This window comes from Astatotilapia calliptera, chromosome 20 (genome assembly GCF_964374335.1).
Source record: "Astatotilapia calliptera chromosome 20, fAstCal68.1, whole genome shotgun sequence".
Taxonomy (NCBI): Eukaryota; Metazoa; Chordata; class Actinopteri; order Cichliformes; family Cichlidae; genus Astatotilapia; species Astatotilapia calliptera.
Genome location: NC_137441.1, coordinates 20,922,423 through 20,931,440, shown reverse-complemented (window position 1 = coordinate 20,931,440; position 9,018 = coordinate 20,922,423). Strand labels below are relative to the sequence as shown.

Here is a 9,018-nt window from a genome sequence, read left to right as displayed (position 1 = left end):
CCAGTGTCCTGGACTGAATAGAGATCTAACTGTGTGTTCGGGGGGGGGGGGGGGGGGGGGGGGTATGTGCGGCGGACCACCAGGTGGCTCCACTCACACCCAAGTTAAAGGGAAGTGTTGGGGTGGAGATTTTGGCGCTCACTATATGTGAAGTTCTGAGAGTCAGTTAATAAAGTTGGAGTGAGACACTGAGACCTCTCCTGTCGTTATTACATACCTCCACAGTATCGATATTGAACCGCTCGATACAGCGCTTTTGGTTCGGTACACATATGTATCGAACAATACAAATTTTTTTATTTATTTTATCAGCTTTTCTTCTGACGATGCTGCCTGTGTTGAGAGCTCAGTGGACTACTCCGCCTAGGCTGCACTGTCGAGTGCAGATCCACTGAGCGCAGTGCAAGCTAGCAAGACAGAAGCTAAGCTCATTGCAACATAGCAACTGCCTCATTGCTACCCGAAATTGAACCTCCCCCACCCTCATTCAGATCTGGCGTTTGGAACTATCTTGGTTTTCATGTGAAACATGACCCTGATGGTAAGCGCGTCATGGACAAAAGTAAAACAGTATGTCGGATGTGTCACGCAATGCTCAATTGGTGGGAACTAGCGCGTTAGCACAGTTAGCTTGCTTGTTAACGTGTTGATGCCGTCCAGCCCCATGCACGGGGCGATCCGCGGTAACTCATTAACGGAGATTTTCCACGTTATGGCGTTAATGTCATTTTAACGAGATTAACGCTGACAGCACTAGTGGGAACACAACGAATATGACTGCACATTTACGCCGACATCATCCTAGTTCAAAGACAAGTGGAAGCAGACAAAAACAACAAGCACACATGCTACAAACTTTACCCGAGTCATTTAGACAGCCGTTAGCACATGATTCTCCTCATGGGGACCTGATATGTTTAATATGCTGCTGAGAGTGTACCCCAGAAGAAGTGTATAGCTTTTATTTTGGAAAGAGCCATTTCTCTGTAATAAACACTCTTTTTCAAAGATGAGTGATTTCTCGATCAGATAGATTTTTTTTTAATTATTAATTTGTTGTTTCAGCAACATTAAATTTAATAACTGTACTTTTGAGTTAAAATATATATTTATAATTTTAATAAATGACAAATTAAAAAGGCATGAAATATTTTTGTATCGAAAAAATATTGAACCATGACACCAAAGTATCGAACTGAACCGAACCGTGAATATTGTGTATCGTTGCACCCCTACTTAATAGTATTTCTGTTTTAATGTAAGCTTCCCCTCACTTATTGGTCACAAAATTAAGTAAATGATTAACAAAGAATTTGATTTATTTTTTTATTCTAGAATTCAATGAAAGCAACAAAAAGATAGTATTAATGTAATGAAAATGCAAAGTTAACATATTAAATCATGAATATCCCACTGTGGAGTCATACGTGGTAAAAGATTATGGCTTGCAATGGGGCATAACACAAGAATTCCTTAAACATGTTGTTGTTTGATAGTAAAAGTTGCCATCCCCTGCCCCAGTTGAATGATTATGATTTATTTGCCCCATTTGCTGTGCTGCAAAGCTGCGTGTGGGCAAAAAGACTGATGAATGCCAAGAAGAAGCTTCTGAAATTAAACTATTTATGGTGTTGTCCAGTCTTGTGGTGAGCTTAGCAATTGAAATAAGCAACGGGTTTCTCCAGAATTTAAAAAATAGATTTTAAAGTTGAGCTGTAATTATTCTAAATCTTTCCTTTCATTGAGTTTTTTTTTTTTTTTTTTTTTTACCAGGAGGAATGGACTGGCATTTAGAAAGGATGGCAGGGCTGCAGCTAATCTGTAGCTAATGAGCTTTTCTTTGAACGTCAGTTGATGGGTTGGACATAAAAGAATAATAAAAAACAGTTTTTCACTTGAAATACAGATATATTCTTGCATACCTTAATGTGGAGGCAGTGTGGTGTGTATGCCTGCAATGTGGTGGCAGAAAAACCCCCCATTTGATTTAATGTAGGATAAAAAACCATAAGATAAATTCACTAATTAACATTTAAGAGTTATTTTATCAAGTTCAAGGATCTTATTCAAGTGCAGCATTTAGTGCAGGAGAGCCAGAATCTTGCCAAAAATGAATTTCGTTAAAGTATTATTGTTCAATTTGCTACTGTTTGCATACAAACATCGAGCTATTTTATCATTGGAGATTATATCTGTTATTATTCATTATGTATGCAACAGATGCACAAAATAAGCAGGTCAGAAGCTGTGAAAAACCTGGCTGGTGACCTCCAGATTTCACAGAAATGCCAGAAAGATGATACGTATGATATGCAATATGTGTAATAATAACCTTTTCATTGCAGTGTTACTGTCCATAGAGATGATGTGACACTACCACTGTCGTCATTCCCATGGTCTGCCAGCCAGTATTACTTACCAGGTAGGGGTGAAGGGTAAATTCAATGTATAGAAGATTAGAGGGAATTTACAACAACATCACACTGAAGCGATTATGATCATTACTATCATAGCTATTTTTAATATGGAAACAAAAGTGTAAAAGAGACATATGGGAAATACAAATGGTTTCTCTTAAAAACAAAAATACTCCTTATAGAATGAATTATTTAAAGCACTCTTTAAATTCCACTCTTTGCCCAAATATAGACAGTTTTGTGTATTTCATATTTAGCATGTCCAATAGAGCTGAAAGATGGTTAGTTGGTTAGTGGGTGAAGAAAAGCAAGCATCCCTTTTAAGAGGCTGGTAATGTCATGAAGTCAAAGAAATTGAGGTGGGGCATCCATTTGGAGCATCACTTGTGCAAAACACCGGAAACTGCAAGGACTATGGATGGAAATTAGCAGCTAGATCTAATACAATCCATTGATTCTCTTACTAACATTAATGTTTTTCTACATTGTCACTGACAAATAAATACAACCTCAAATCTAAAAAAGTTGGGAGGCTGTGTAAACTGCAGTTAACAGAAGGCAATGATTTGCAAATCCCACAAACACACATTTTAGTTACAGTAACATGTAGCAACCATATCAAATGTTTTGACTGAGAAATAAAATTATAAAATTACTAGCCCAACAAGTGCATCCCAACCAGTAAAGTAAAAATCTGAATTGTTTTATCCTAATAAGACAATGGGGCAAATTGTACTGACAAACTTGTCAGTATTACTGCACACAAGGATCATTTAGAGTTGCCAAATCTATACAATTTCATTTTTAATTCTAATGCTAAGGTTAAATGGAAACCTGGCGAGATCAAACATGCTGCTAAACTCTTAATAGACCACGGTGTACTTCATAGTTCACTGTCTATGATAAAGTTAACTTTGAAATGTCTTTTAGAGTAAAATTCCTGTAGGAATCATATTCATTTTCTATGTGGTAAAAGCTCCCAGTCCTAGAGGAGTGGGGCATCTGCCAGTTACGCTGCAGGTGTGGTAGAGCTAGTGGAGATGTGATTTAGTTTCTAACTGCTCAGTTGATTCGTTTTTTTTTTTTTTTGCAAACACTTATAAAGTTTGCAGTCAAAGAAACATGATGGAGTTTGTATCTACAGCTACAGATTTTACACAATAAATCAACTTTGTTATCAGAGACTGAGGAGATTTTTGACTTTGAGTTATTTGGCTTTTTATGCATAAAAAGACATTAAATAATAATTGTTTTGGGATTTTTGAGAAGCAAATGGGCCATTGTAACATCAAAAACGATCACTATGGATATAGTATATACCAAAGTTGTTACACTTTGTCTTGATCTGTCGTATAGCATTACATAATAAGATGCACTCTGTGTCATGGTCCGCGGCCCGGCGTCTGAGGTGCTGATGGGATGCCCACTCCCGTGGGCGTGGCCGCTGACTCCACACCTGCATCCCATCCCAGGCGATCACCAGGTGGACCATTTAATCCTGCCCAGCCTGCTGCTCCACGCCAGTCCGTAATCGTCCTTCAGCGGTAACGCACACCTACGGGAAAGTCCTTAGGCAATCCTATCCGTGTGAACTAGTACTAACTCTGCCTTGTATACCCAGATCACTGCTCGGCGTGTTTTGAGTCACCAGCCTGTCCACCTGCCTGTCCAGAATTTGGATCACGATCAACCCCAGCCGCCTCGCCCTTTCTGGAGCTTCTCCCCACGGACCCTCACCCCTCCCTCCGGTTCCCTTGGCCCCGCTATCATCGTAAGACGCGTACACTACCTCCCCTCGTATGCTGCCGGTTTACCCGCACCCCAATAATCCTTTTTTCTTTTTCTGTTTCAGCCTCCCACGGTCCCGCTCTCGGCGTTTCCTGCGCGATTCTTCTCCCGGTCCCTCGGTTTCTCTGGTTCCGTGCGTTTTCTCCCTTCTACTCTCCCGGGACACTCTCAGTTATAATAAAGTTTATTTTTTCTCTCGTACCGCTGTGTGTGTGTTCTGCTCCTGGGTCCAGCTTGTGTGTTGAACTTCGGTTCTTGACACTCTGTTTACATGCTGTTAGTCCATATCTGAGTTGTTCGCTTATGCCTGAAGTTTGCAAGTGCTAAAAGATGGATCTTTGAGACCACAGTATTTTCCCCACAGTTATAGCAATAATAATATAGCAATAATTAATAACAGGGCTGGGAGATGAATTTAATTGTGAAGTCATAATTCTGTCTTTTAACACTTAATAGAATAGAATAGAATTCAACTTTATTGTCATTGCACATGCACAGGTACAGGGCAACGAAATGCAGTTTGCATCCATCCAGAAGTGCTTTAGTGATATAGATATATTACAATATATATTAGCAATAATATAGATATGTAAGTATATTACAGAAATGGGTCTATTATGGAATGTTATAATGTACACAGTATGAAGTATGTTGTGAATATTCTATAACTTTAAGTATGTACAGGCTGTAGTGAGTACAAGCTATGTACAGGATATGAACAGGATATAAATATGAAAAACTATACAGAATATGAAATAAATAACTTTAAAGAAATCTGAGATATACAGCTATACAGAAATGGGAACTATGCAAGTTGTAAACAGTTGTAGGGTTAAAAATTATCGTATGTACAGAATGATTATTTACACAGAGCTATACAAGATAAGTGAGGGTGTGGATAATTTCTACAGAGGCTATATAAAGTGCTAGTGGTTGTGAGTGGTGGTTCAGTCCATGTTATTATTGTGTGTTTGAGGGTGCACGATCTGATATCCTCGTGTCGGTGTTGTTCCCACATCATCATAATAAATGTTGTTCCAGGGTCCACATTACAAGTAACCAATCACCTTCTTGTGACGTCATACTTTTGCGACTTCGAAAAATACCCGCCTTAAAAAAAACAAATGTTCTTTGAGAAACCGCCTTTTGTCCGCCGATCCAGCAATTTCAATTCCTCTCAAGATACTTTTCTTTAATAAATGGTAAGCATAATACATATGTTTTCCTTGAAATGGATAGCTGTTTGTTTGCTAGTGATAGGCTACTTGCGAACCAGTGTTCTCCAGACAGAGAATTGCGTGTCAATGTATTATGATTTATTATGAAAGTACAGGTGAATATAGCTCTCCCGTCAATATATTATGATATATAATAAATGTACAGGTGAATATAGCTGTCATAACAATGTCAGGCAAAATTGCAGTAGCTTCCCTGATCATTTTACAAACATAAGTGAAGAGAATCTGGACTAAAAGGCCTAGACTAATGGTTGTGTGCTGAATCTATGAATCAAACTATCACCTGGAAACATAATTAACTGGTCCATAGCTGTGAAACTGGACATGAGTTCTTGATTCTATGGAGATTAACAGTAATCCAGAAATTTACAAATTTGTCCTGGGACATCGTGTAAATGTTGTCCCTGGGACATCGCGTAAATGTTGTCCCTGGGACATCGCGTAAATGTTGTCCCTGGGACATGTCCCTGGGACATCGCGTAAATGTTTTTTTCTTTCTTTGGCTCTCGGAGGAGGCGGACGCACTTTTCTCCTCTCCCTTATCTTTCCTGCTAGTTCTTATGTCCTTGTCTAGTCTCGTGTCTTTTTTGTATTACTTTCCCTGGAACACTCTCTCACATTCTGTGTCTAAAACCTAAAAGAGAATTATGGATTTAATCAACTGGTCTCTGAATGCTATTGACACCCTTTAACGAGAAGTCTGGGCTCGGGAGAACCCGAGTGCCCTGGAGGGACTTTCCCTGCCGGATACACGATGGACAGGTGGCAGAGGATCGTGTGCCTGACTGTCGATCGAGGACGCTGAAGATATCTACCTATTCGGAACCATGATAACAGGGTTCTTGCTAATCGGAGCTGGCTTGGCCCTGGCTTATCGGAGAATTAAGAGAGAGGAACCGGCTGTTCAAACCCCCACAAGGCTGCCCGCTGGGATTGGAACGACAGGTGCGACTTCTCAGAAAGGGCTCACTGAAGGCAGCATGGTTAAGAGCTTGGAGGCGCTTATGACTGCAGTGAATGCTCAGAATAACACCTTTGAGCGTATGTATGTTGGATTACATCAGGAAAGAATCAACTCAGAACAACATCTCTGGGCGGAGCTGGATTACACCTCGGATCAGTTGGCTGCGGTCGTGAGGTCTCAGAATCTGCTATGTGAGCAAAAAGAGTGACAAGACCACAGAATCGACGGCTAATAACATCACGGAGAAGCTCACAGCCATTAACGGGAGACTGAGAGACCAGTGTCGGAGTGTTAAAAAACAGCTTGAAATTCTCAATTACCATCATAACCCGGCTACCCGTTCGGCGCCAGCTCAAGGCCTCTAGCCGAACAATAACTCCCTGATAACAACTGTGTTGAGTCTGTTCCTTCCCATTCCCTACAAGGCAACCTGGGTTGGCTGGAAGACTGTTTACTTAGCCTGGCAGGGCGAAGGACACAACATTTAAGCCTCCACTGAACTATGGACATGCACACACATACATATACTGACACTGATAAGCACTCACTGACGCATCACCCTCCCTACCCCGGATCCAACGCCACCTCCAACGCTTACCTCCCCCATGATGTGGACATTGGGTCAGCTGGAGGCGCAGTCGAAAGATTGTAGCGGTCCCAGATCAGATGTACACACTGGAACTCTTTCCCATGTTGCTTGTCTGTGTTTATTGTGTTATGGTGTGTTGATACCTGTGCATTCCTGTATTATCCTTTTGTGTTGCACATTTCAATGTTTTTTTTCCTCGCTACCTGGCCTGACCTGTCTCCCCAATGTGATGTTTGTATTGTATGTACGGTCGGCAAGGTCTGTCATCTCGGTTGTGGGCAAAAGACCTGCAACTGACAAATAAAGGCTATCTCATCATGTTGTCCCTGGGACATCATGTTAAAGCTGCCAGAGACATACCATAGCTTCTTTTAGCCCCTGTTTGTTTTGAGATATATATATCTATATCTATCTATCTATCTATCTATCTATCTATCTATCTATCTATCTATCTATCTATCTATCTATCTATCTATCTATCTATCTATCTATCTATCTATCTATCTATCTATCTATATCTATATCTATATATCTATATATCTATATATATTTTAATATTATATTTAATATTTACATTGTATTGCAAAAAACCCCAAAACAAGTTAAAATGAATTAATGAATATTGACTAATTAAACCTTTGTTATTTTTCCACCAGAAATGGACGATATAATTAGAAGAAGTGTTCTGAATGACGAAAAAAAAAAAGAACTGGAAAAGATAGACAACTTTGTGTGCATGTGTCACAATGCCAGGAGGACCCATTCAGTGTTGTGTTAGAAAAATTGAACTCATTAACCCTTCATGGACATTATAAATGTTTAAATGTGGCCTCAGGTAAAGACAGGAAAAGAGACTATTACAAATTCAACTGCATCAGAGCTGGGAAAAAAAGTCGAAACAGCTACAGAGCAGTGGGCTGTAAGGCCTATGTTTCATTTAAAGTACTCAAATGTTGGAAAGACCACACAGTCATCGTGCAGCGCACATATGATAAGCATGATGGGCATGATCCTTCGGACCCAAAAGACACACATTTCAACAATATTTCCAGTGATTTGAGGAGGAACATTGAGGAACTGCTTTCCCTTGGAACTAAGCCAGCCATCATACTAACTGAATGTCATAAATGGGCCAAAGAACATGAACACAGAGATCTTCACAACAGAGAGCATTTTGTCACACCACGTGACATTGACAGTGTTAGAACCTGCATGATGAGGAAGAAGCACTTTAACTGTGGAGACAGTCAAAGTGTACATACCTTACTTAATGGAAAACATCAAGAACATGTTCTCTTCTATCAACCATACACATCTGACCAAGAACTAATGATTGTTTTGCAGACACCTGTAATGAAATCAAACATGGAGAACTATGCAAAACAGTTAGTATTTGTTGACAACACACACTGTGTTAACCAGTATTCATTTCCCTTATTCACACTTGTTGTCAGAGATGATCATGGGCATGGAGTCCCTGTGGCCTATGCTATTGTCAGCAACGAAAGTCAGAAAACCCTGGAAACTGTTCTTGGAATAGTTTGTGAGCATTTCCCAACTTCCCCGAGGTAAATAATACATTGACAGCTATTAATTTTGAAATAATTCCTTTTCAAAAAAGTTATAACATGCCAGAATCTAATGCTATAGCTGCAGCATGGGCTGCAAAAAACTTTCCTTTCCAGTTTCCAGCCACTAGGCCCAGGATCCTCCTGCTCCACCAGGCCCAGGATCCTGCAGCAGCCACCAGGCCCAGGCTCTTCCAGCAGCCACTAGGCCCAGGATCCTCCTGCTCCACCAGGCCCAGGATCCTCCAGCAGCCACCAGGCCCAGGCTCTTCCAGCAGCCACCAGGCCCAGGATCCTCCAGCAGCCACCAGGCCCAGGATCCTGCAGCAGCCACCAGGCCCAGGCTCTTCCAGCAGCCACCAGGCCCAGGCTCTTCCAGCAGCCACTAGGCCCAGGATCCTCCTGCTCCACCAGGCCCAGGATCCTCCAGCAGCCACCAGGCCCAGGCTCTTCC

General features: G+C 40.9%; 1 long non-coding RNA gene across 1 annotated transcript; it reads left to right on the top strand.

Moving 5' to 3' along the window:
* The first annotated feature begins 3,822 nt into the window (after window positions 1-3,822).
* LOC113013890 (uncharacterized) lies at window positions 3,823-4,406 on the top strand. Its single transcript, XR_003270885.2, has 3 exons — window positions 3,823-3,961; window positions 4,039-4,188; window positions 4,270-4,406. It is a non-coding gene; the product is annotated as an uncharacterized LOC113013890 (long non-coding RNA).
* The last annotated feature ends 4,612 nt before the right edge of the window (window positions 4,407-9,018 follow it).